Source organism: Emydura macquarii, unplaced genomic scaffold, assembly GCF_026122565.2.
Source record: "Emydura macquarii macquarii isolate MOO-44397 ecotype Brisbane River unplaced genomic scaffold, CSIRO-AGI_Emac_v2 contig_2676, whole genome shotgun sequence".
In the NCBI taxonomy this organism is placed as follows: Eukaryota; Metazoa; Chordata; order Testudines; family Chelidae; genus Emydura; species Emydura macquarii.
In genome coordinates, this window is record NW_027132813.1 from 14,327,564 (window position 1) to 14,337,636 (window position 10,073).

The 10,073-nt window shown below is 39.0% G+C and overlaps 1 long non-coding RNA gene across 1 annotated transcript; it reads right to left on the reverse strand.

Moving 5' to 3' along the window:
* Positions 1-1,324: 1,324 nt before the first annotated feature.
* LOC137164512 (uncharacterized) lies at positions 1,325-9,700 on the reverse strand. Its single transcript, XR_010923066.1, has 3 exons — positions 9,529-9,700; positions 2,175-2,322; positions 1,325-1,762 (listed from the first exon to the last, which is right to left on the reverse strand). It is a non-coding gene; the product is annotated as an uncharacterized lncRNA (long non-coding RNA).
* Between the last annotated feature and the right edge of the window lie 373 nt (positions 9,701-10,073).

The following is a 10,073-nucleotide window of genomic DNA, read 5'->3' on the forward strand; positions in this document are numbered from 1 at the left end:
CATCTCTTGATTGTTTCCATCTTGAATTCTGCTTGATGCAAGGTGAGATGAATCAGGGAGCCAATTTCCCACTCACTGATTCTGTACTGACCCAGCAACAGCATCAGTTGGAGCAGCTAAAGGCCTGCTTTAACTTACACCATTAGTGCAAGGCACCATACAGCAGAGAAGGAGAAATCTGCAGTGTCCTGCTCCCAGCAGCTTTTCCTCCCAGCAAACCCTTTATGCTGTTTGGGAGGAGTTGTGGCCTATATAGGAGGAACCTCTGGCAGGTTTACAAAAGCTGAGCGCCCCCTCTGCAAGAAGGATTCTCTGCTGGACATTCAAAAATAGAACCTGTCCCTTTTACAATGCCTCAGTGATACAAAGACTTCGTATCATACCAGATAAACTAGTTCTCTGAATTAAGAGGTTGCTATCTTCTTAAAGGCCATAGGGCTTAGATTCATAGATTGTAAGGGCCCAAAGTGATCATGCAATCTGACCTCTTAGTTAACATGAGCAAACTTTGCCTCTGTACCCAAGAAGCTAATGGGTAGTTTCTCCCAAGATTTGGTTGGGGTTTTGGTCTTGAAATGAATCGTATATTGTTTGCTGTGGAATGATTTGCTTAGAAATTAATTAGAATATTTTCAAGTGAAGATTCCTTGTTACATGGTATGTGTCAGAATTAACTGACATGCTCTCACTAGACTAAATAAGTATCCTAATGTGTAGTATTAAATGATTGTTAACTTGCTTTTGATAACTGTGAAAAGACATAAGAGCAGCTTTTTCAAAACAGTGATTTTACTGTCTGGTTTCATGACACTTAGGAATACAGGTTTTACAAAACTATTGAATCAATGTATGGGTCAACATTGAAGGGGGCACTGAGAGAAATTGATTATATAAAGCAGTGCTCCTTCTGCCCAGTTATTATTATTAAATGGATATTTTAAACTTTTAAACATCTGCTATACCTTCACCCTTGCCTCTTGCAAGTCCCTCCTTGAAGCTGACTTGCAAAAGGATGAAAGACGTGGGCTTGTGCCCTTTTATTTTGCTTTTTATGAACCTTAAAGGAACTAATGAAAGATTTTTTTTATGTGCTCCCCTTCCCCTCTGCTTGATTATTACATTAGAAACTTGGGTCTTTTCTAAGCTGGAAAACACAATAACTAGAAAACTAGTGAAATGGTGAAATCATAAGTGAAAATTTAGCTTTTGATCACAGAAAGGATTTTGAATCTGATCATCTAAACTCATTTATTGTCAATGGCTAATTAACATTTTCAATAGAGGAAGCCTTCATTAAAGATTCAAAAACTTTTCAACTGTGGTATTAAGTACTTGCAATAAACTCCCCAATAACTTCCATTGGTCATCCAAGAATGCTAGGGAAGTGCAGACTTTGCTTTCTTTATAATTTGACAGATTTTTTTAAAAGAAGGAAAAAAAAAAAAACAAGCCCCCAACCAAACAGCACCACCCCTATGTGAAGGACATATTCCCAATTTAAAAAAATCCTGTGCAGGTGGCCTTTAAAATGTACTTTTTCCCACAGGGCAACACGACCTTGCTGTGCCTGCCACAGGCACAATGCATAACAGACAAATCTTCACGCAAGATGCACATTCAAACCCCTGTTCAATCACATCACTTTTTCTTGCATCGCATTCTCCCATCTTTTGACTTTTCGTTATAGATTGCAACGTCTTCAGGGCCAGGATTTTGTCTTCATACCAGTCAATAAAACACATCTCATGCTATTAGTGCTGTGCTAATGAATAAAATAAAGAATAATATGAAATAACAAGTTGATCCTATCATAGTTACTGTGTGAACTGCACCTCTGACTCCTCCCGGTCTCTCTGACTACATCCCACTAGGTTTCAGGCCTTGGACTGTCACCTCTCTCATGATGGAATCACATGATTCTTCCACTCTCAGACCAAGTGCAGGGATGTAATCCCCTGTGTATCAATCATAATCACCTCAGCAGGTCTGGCTTATGTTCTAACTCTGCATTTTGTCATCCCCTCACACCCTGGGCAATGACTGTGGTAATTAGTGATCAAACAACTTCCTTAACATATCATTTGACTAGAACAAAAGTGTCAGAGAAAAACAGATCTTAAAATCAATACAGTAGACTGTCACTGTATGCATATCTAACTTTTTCTAAGGCTTACCTTTCCCTGGATCTGGGAAGGCCCAGCTACTTTAGATTCCCTCTCAGTCTCTCTCTCTCCTATGTCAGTGTGTCTCTCATCGGACAGCTTCTGGCATCTTCCTCCCTCAGAAATTCATTAGTCTTCTTTTGAGCTCTGGCCTCCCACCCTGGAAAAACAAGGTTTGAAATTTATTGGAGACAAGTTTCTCAAAGCTAACAGTCTGACCCACCACTCTCAAGTGTGTACCTAGATGCTCTTATCTAGGAAGCCATTGTGTGGCTTCCCTGTTTATTCTTCCCACGGCCCCTACTGAAGTCAAGAATTCTGGCGTAGAATAAACATTCTACTACCCCAGTATAAGTTATACAATCTCTCGCAATAACTAGTTTACTTATCAGTATTCTTGCATAGCAGCTCCTACAGAATTCATAACCTTATTACACATCAGCTCCACTTCTAGCACAGGACCTTCTTAGGAATATTGCATTAGAAGAAAGTATGTTTAATACTGTAAAATGGGTTGCCTCAGCTTAGAAACCTATTGGTATGACCCTTCATTGCCAGGTGAGAGAGCTAAAGTCCACTGCAGTTTTCAACCCAAAGTTCCCTAGAGTGGCACGGGCTTTAGAGTTTGATAGTCCACTTACTCAGCTATGAGTATAGAGGCCTTTTAGCTGGTAGGGGTCTGTGTGTATTCAAGTTACAGTTCTGGTAGAAGCTGAGGTAATTAGGCTGACCTTCAGTTGTGGAAACTGAAAGCAGGACTAAACACCTGCAACTATTTTTGTGATACTTATTTAACCTCTGCCCCAAATATCCACAGTTGTACCCCCCCACCTCCCCCTCCCTTTTTTTTTCCAGTGGGGCTGTCTTAGATCATGATCTATGGAGGCTTTTCCCTAGGCATCAATATAGTCTTAACTAAATACATAAATCATAGCTATAATGATTCAGTCAGAAGAAAGTTTGAATCATTTGCTTATAAGGGATAAATTCTGTTCCAGTGAACTTATTTCAAAAGGGTTATTATAAAAGCATAAGTGTGCTTTAGTTTAAAAAAATATTCACAATTGGTGCAATTATTTAGCATGTTTATTACAGTAATGCATAAGTCAACCAAGAGTGGGGGACCCCATTGTGCTAGATACTGTACAAGCAGAGTAGTAGATGGTCCCTGCCCCATAGATCTTACAATCTATATAGCCAGGTCAGACACAGGGTGGGGGAAGGACCCTGTGGAAAGACAGATGCCCAAAACAGCTGCTTCTGGGGACAGAGCAGAGGTGCCTGACCTGAGGTTTCTGCAAGAAGGTGCTGCCTGTGTACTGTTTGCTACCACCCCTGTTCAAGGGAACAGAACTTGAGTACATTTTTGTAAATAAATTACAGTTAGAAAATAATTAACTTTGCATCACTGATTTCTGTTCCAAATGGGAAACTAACCTGCGACTCCTCCCCCCTCCCCCCAATTCTGCTTTTGCTCAGCAAAAGGGAACGTCATATTGATTTTTTTCTTTTTTAAAAATCAACTGGATACGGTGAAGGACGAGGGCTACAGCTGGTTAGAAATTTTCTGATGGAACATTTTTCTATCAGAAAATGCTGATTTGTTGAAACCAAACCATTCTGTAGGAAGATGTCAGTTTCAGCAGGTGAGTGCTGTGGAGGCTGGTACTACCAGGCTCCCAAATCAGAATGATTTTTTTTTTTTTCAGAAATGTGAAATTTCACATGGGACAGAAAATCCAGTTCTCGCTCAGTTGTAGGGAGGACACAATTATCATTAGTTGATTGTGGTAGCTTCAAAATGCCTCAGTCCAGATTCGGGGTGATGCCTTTTGCTACGAAGTGTACAAACACTCAAGACACAGCCTTTGTCCTGAAGTGTTTACAGTCCAATCTGAAACAAGACACAAGTGAGATAATGGTGGTAAGATAAATGCAGCTAACTCACTGCTCTCACCCTAGCCACCATTGGCTGACTGATTTCTTCTTGGCATCACAGCAGAAGTAGGTCTTGAGGAAGGATTTAAAGATGAGAGGATAGTAGGGAGAAAAAGGACAGGAAGGGCTAAAAAATTTCAAAGTGCGATTTTTCAAAAGCACTTAGTATTGGCTGAATGCTGCTTCTAAATCCCATGCTCTGTTTTTCTGAATTGTATGATAGTAAACATAATAGGATTTTAAAATACTGCTGTATATTAATTAGGCCTGGTCTACACTCAGTTTTTGTATTGGTAAAAATATGTTGGTTTAAGGATGTGATTTTTTTTTACCAATTAGTTAAAGCAGTTATAAACACCATTGGTGTGGACTCAACTGTACAAGTAGAAGTGTATTTATATGAGCATAGTTTATTTCCCCTTCCCGTATGGGAATGGTTATAGTGCTATATGCACTCTCACAGCAGTAGAGTTAAAGTGGCACAACTTGTGTATTGAGACAAAGCCTTAGAATGTGTGGAAGCCTGCGTTGCCTTTGCTGTAGATATTCAGTGGCTAACGCGAGGCTTTACTGTCCATCTGAGACTTTTCACGACCACCGCATTCACTTTAAATTAAACCCAGTTTCAGTGCAGGGAGTGCGGATGCAATAAAAATTAAGAGGCACACATGATGATTGCAGTCTGATGCATAATCTGGTGCCCGGGTGTTGATGGGTACCAAAGCCAGCAGCACCCTATCATGTTACTAGGATAATAGCCAGGGCTGGGCAGCCTGTCAGTTTTTGCAGCTGAAGTCTTCATCATTTATCTAAATGTAGGTTAGCATGTACATGGTATTTTTTAAACTGAGAAATCTAGCTGCCGTATGAAAGTGGAACAGTGCTAGATTCCCTATCTGCCATGCAACTCGACCCCAACTGACTACAAAATCAATCTTATTTGTCATTCTTTATTTATTTACTCTAGAAGCCTGAGAGATCATATAGCTATGTTTTAACAAATCTGGGTATGTATACTTTTTGGTCTCCCAGGTTACAAAGCTATAACACATGCATTAGCTCTATAGCGACACTTCTTAGCTCTCTCCTGTTAGAATTATTTTTTAGTCAATTTATACTTAGGTTGATGGGAACCCAGAAAATGGATGCTATTGTGTGGTTTGCACTCCTTATTTGTAAATCTGTTTTAAAAACAGGAGTCATTAGTAAATGCACAAGCTTATTTCCTTTGCTGCTCTATTTTAAATCAGAATAATGCTGAGTCTGCTACTGACTTTCAGAACAAGCAGACCATAATTTAACAGATGTGAGATTATTATGCACTCATTTCCTGAAGCAGTGAGTTAGAAACTTTTTTTTTCCAAGTCACACCAAATAGGCACAGAAATACTGTAAGATACAATGGCAAATCTAATTAATGTTTTCAAAAGAGTGTGTGCAATTGAAAGATAAAACTATGGAGGGGTAGGAAAATTCTATGTGCAATCAACTACTTCCAAGGGCAACACAAGTTTATTTTGTCTACAGCATATTGCTGATACTTCAGAAAAATGACATGAGGATTCTGCTACCCATCCAGCAAAGGGGTTCACATACAGTTTGCTGACTCCACAGGTTCAGATCTTCCAAAAGAAAATTCTTAAATCTCATTCTTGATAATGGATGCAAATCATCAATAACAAGAAGCCATTCAGTATCAATTATTTGACATATGTGCCAAAACAGGCCGAGAGATAAGGGAGCTTTCTAAGTTCTACAAAGTATCACAAGAGCATTCCAACCAACCATAAGATAGCTCAGCTCCTCTTGCATTGTAGATATCCCTTAGGGATCTGTCTTTGGCCCTCTCCTCTTGTCTCCTTGTTCTCTATTTGTGGCTGACTTGTACTCTCATGACTTAAACTGCTAATGACCTCCCAAATGTATCTTTCTGCCCTACTATCATCCCTGTTTTTGCAACATCTCATCTTGGATTTCTTAGCACCAGCTCACACTCAACATGGTAAAAAACTAATTCCTCTCCTTTGCTCCTAAATTCCCTCCCTTACTTCCGGAGCGACGCTAATAATTCTGCTACCTTCTCCATCATGCAGGTGCTTAGCCGTTGTGTAATAATCAACTTTTATTTCTCCATCTCTTTCTCTACATTCAAGTTTTACCAAATGCTGGCAATATATTTAAAATCTGTCCTTCCTCCTTGTCATCATGAATTTTATTGGGGTCTTGGTCATCTCTCACTTTGACTACTGCCATCACCTTTCTTTACTGCCTTCATGACTTCATTATTATTATTGTTACTATTATTGATTTGCATTGTGGTACTGTCCAACTCAGTGTTTGGGTCTCCATATGCTAGGCATTCTGAACAGATAACAGAGACAGCCCAAGCATGTGACAAGAGACAAGAGTTAGATACAAGAAATAGATGGGGAAGCATGAAGTAGCAATGAGATGGTTAGGTTATGATTACAGTGTGAGCAGCAGCAGTCACAACACATCAGCTGCCTAGCTATTGTCAAGTGTGTTGTAAGCATCATGGACAGAGGTGAGTTAAGAGGCATTTGAAGGAGGATATTTATAACGGTTTTGTGGATGTTTATGGGGAACTCCAGAAGGAGAGAGATTGGAGAAAGTGTTTCAGGGACAATTGGACTGGTGGGTGATAAATACTGGTATTGTTGGCAGTGCTTAGGTGGGGTTCAGTGACTCAGTAGCATGTAAGTGACTCAGTAGACAGGATGATTTGAAGTGAAGACAAATAGTTTGTGTTTGAGGAGAGATCTTAGCAGGGTTTAAAAAAAGGATTATAAACTTACATGGATAATGACAGCAACCACAATTACATAAAAAGTAAGGGATCTAAATGCTCATGCTTCAAGACGTAAGTCAGACACTAAAGTCAGGGGGATAGGAAGAAACTTCCCTATAAGCAGATTATTTGTCCATTAAAGGGAATCTTGCAACTTATTTATTTCTTTGTATTACCGTATTGCCCAGGAACTCCAACCATGGACCAAGATGCCATTGCATTAGGTATTGTAAAAACACAGAACAAAAAGATGGTTCTTCTAAAGCTTCTGGTATTGGGTGGTGTCAGCATTTCACTAGCAATAAATATAATCAGAGGTAAATTGTGCTAAAGAAATAAAGTCTTGGAGAACTTTCAACTGAAAGATAACAACCACCCTATATTTTACCAATCTCTTGAGAAATCCAGTCTCTCCCAACAGCATCTTAAGCTGTCAACAGATACCCAACAAATACATATCAATCACATAGGCACCACCCTTTTATATATTTTCCTTTGCTTTCTGGGGAAAAAGTGATATCACAATGAGGTTCCCCCTCGTGAATGAAGTTTATTGAAATAGCTCCACATCAAATCACATGTGCTGGCAGTTCCACATGACATCATGGGATAGATACAAGATGGATTTCATGTTGATGCAAACTACTATTTAATTTCAGTATTATAGGTATCAAACAACTCTAAGCCTTACTTTATAGACATTTAAAAATGTTTACCTTTTCCCGGCAATTACTTAACTTTCCTAATTATCCAGAAAAATGACCTCATTGTAAGGAGCAAATGTGCTTTGGGTGATCTACATGTAGACTACAAAAATACAGTTTGTTTTTTTTTTAAAGTAGAAATGGGACAGGATTGAAATACTTGACCTGGTGGTTATGACCAAAATGTAGTATTGTAAATCTGACCTTTTATAATGCATTTCATCCAAATCTATCAAAGCACATTTACAACCAAATAACTGCCTCACCATACCCTTGTGTAAGATGTATAATGCTATCCACTTTACTGATGGGTAATCCAGTGGCAATGAGCAGTTAAGGGATTTGATTGAGGTTCCATACCGAGTGAGTGAGAAATGGACTCTTTGGCTATGTCTACACAGCATTTTTTAATCTGCTGGTCCAAGCCTCCCAGACTAGGTGTAGTGGGGCTTGCACTAGCGTTCTAAAGCTGTGCAGACAGTGCTTTGATGACTATGCCTGTAATTACTTTGTCTCTGGCCAGAAGCTCATCTATCAGAACAATAAGTGCTGTCCCAAAGGCTGGGTGAGTCTTCTGGATTTGCAGGGAGCAAATTTGTGGAGTGTCTTCCCAGGCCAGTGGGAGGAGTCTAAATGCTATTTCTAGTGTTATGGGTATGTCTTTTTCTAATTCATGGAGTGAAATCCAGACAACCTGGAAGCGATTAGAATTAGGAGGTAGTCATGAGATCAGCGAGTTGGGGTATCCTATGGAGTGATCTGGTTCCTGCTTTCTCCTCTCCACTCCCACCTTCAGATGCTTTCCCCATGTTAGAATTTTAGAGAGAATTGATTAATCTGCTCAATTGTCCTAATAATTGTTAAATATATTTGCAGTGAATTCATAAATCAATGTGTGTGAGGCACTGTAACTGGCACTACTGTTTTGGCTCAGTTACCAGTTTTACATCAGGGACTTATTTTCCAGTTTTTTCCTCTAAATTGCTGTAATCATGTGCTGCAGTAGACTCTAAACTGAATGACTTGCACAATAAATGTGCTCCCTCACTGAGATCCTGCAAGCAGTATAAAATATAAAAGAAAACAATGGAAGCTATTGAAGTTGTTCACATTGTAACTTTTTATAAACCAAGAAGAGAAAAACAACTGAACAACTAAACTCGTCAGATTTATCTGCTCCCAATTGGCTTAATAACAAAGATTATGTATGAGAGTCTCAGGAAGAAGTTTTCAAAGACCTACCCGAGAGGCAAAAATTAACTTACTCCTCCTCCCTGCCCAACACCAAGATCTGAAAGATTTCCAGCTTTCTGCATCTAAAGTAATGTGAACCTAATACAAGAGGAGTCACTGGAGTGAGTGGATACTGCACCCTAACCCATGTGCCTGAGGCCAGGAAATAAAGTTCAGTCTCTTACCAGCACTCATGTGTTTTACACCTTTATCACAGCTTGGGCCTTCTGTAATGTAAACCTAGAAATCTTCAAAAACAAAAAACTCAGCATGCAGCTATTGCCAGAAGAGAGCTTGTAGAAACAGCATAGTGGGATTCCATATTATTTATTGTCTCTCATATTTCCATATCAGATACACATAGTTAAAAGTTGATCTTTCAAAGTGTCACCACTGGGATCTGAATATGAGCGTGAGAATTTAGCTGGATTTTGGGGGTGATAAACAAAGTAAAAAGGAATCCAGAACAGAAGGTGGATTGGTGCTAACAGTACACCTTTTAAAAAAAAATCACTGGGGTAACAACAAGGAGCTAATATACTAAGAAGAAGGATGGACAAAGTTTAAGACATCAGTCTGCCACCAGACTTCCTGTGGGGCCTTTGGCAAGTCATTGAATATTTGCATCTGTTTCCCATCTCTGACACAGGGGTAATGGGAATTCTTTCTCTATCTAGCTTACCTGTTTAGATGATAAGTTTCTCAGGGCAGGAATTCTATCTTTTTTTGTGTGTTTGTACAGTGCCCAGCAAACTGGGACCCGATCTTGGTTGGGGCTTCTTGGCACTAATATATTATAAGTAATAATAATAACGAGCCAGTTTTGCATATTCCCTTTCATCAACAATTGCTCTTCATCTGAAGTAAACGAGGAATCTTCAAAAATAAAAAGCAGTTTTAAGTACCATTTTACTCTTTCCCCCTCCCACACTCTAGAACACATTTAAGCACTAGAATTTATCTGATATACCCAACAGACAGTTAACTCAGAGCATTTGATTTTATAATCCAATGTTCTATACAATGAGTGACTGAAAACTTGGGAAACATGAAGTAATAAGTTTTTGATTTGGAAAATTTGACTAACTTGAAACTTTAGATGCACATTAAGAAGTAAATACCTTGGAGTAGTATTCTTTTTGCTTTGCTATGAAAATAGAGCATTCTCCATTAATATCCTATGCTTTTGAAAAAAATAGATGTTACGGTACTAGACTTCTGTTTTTA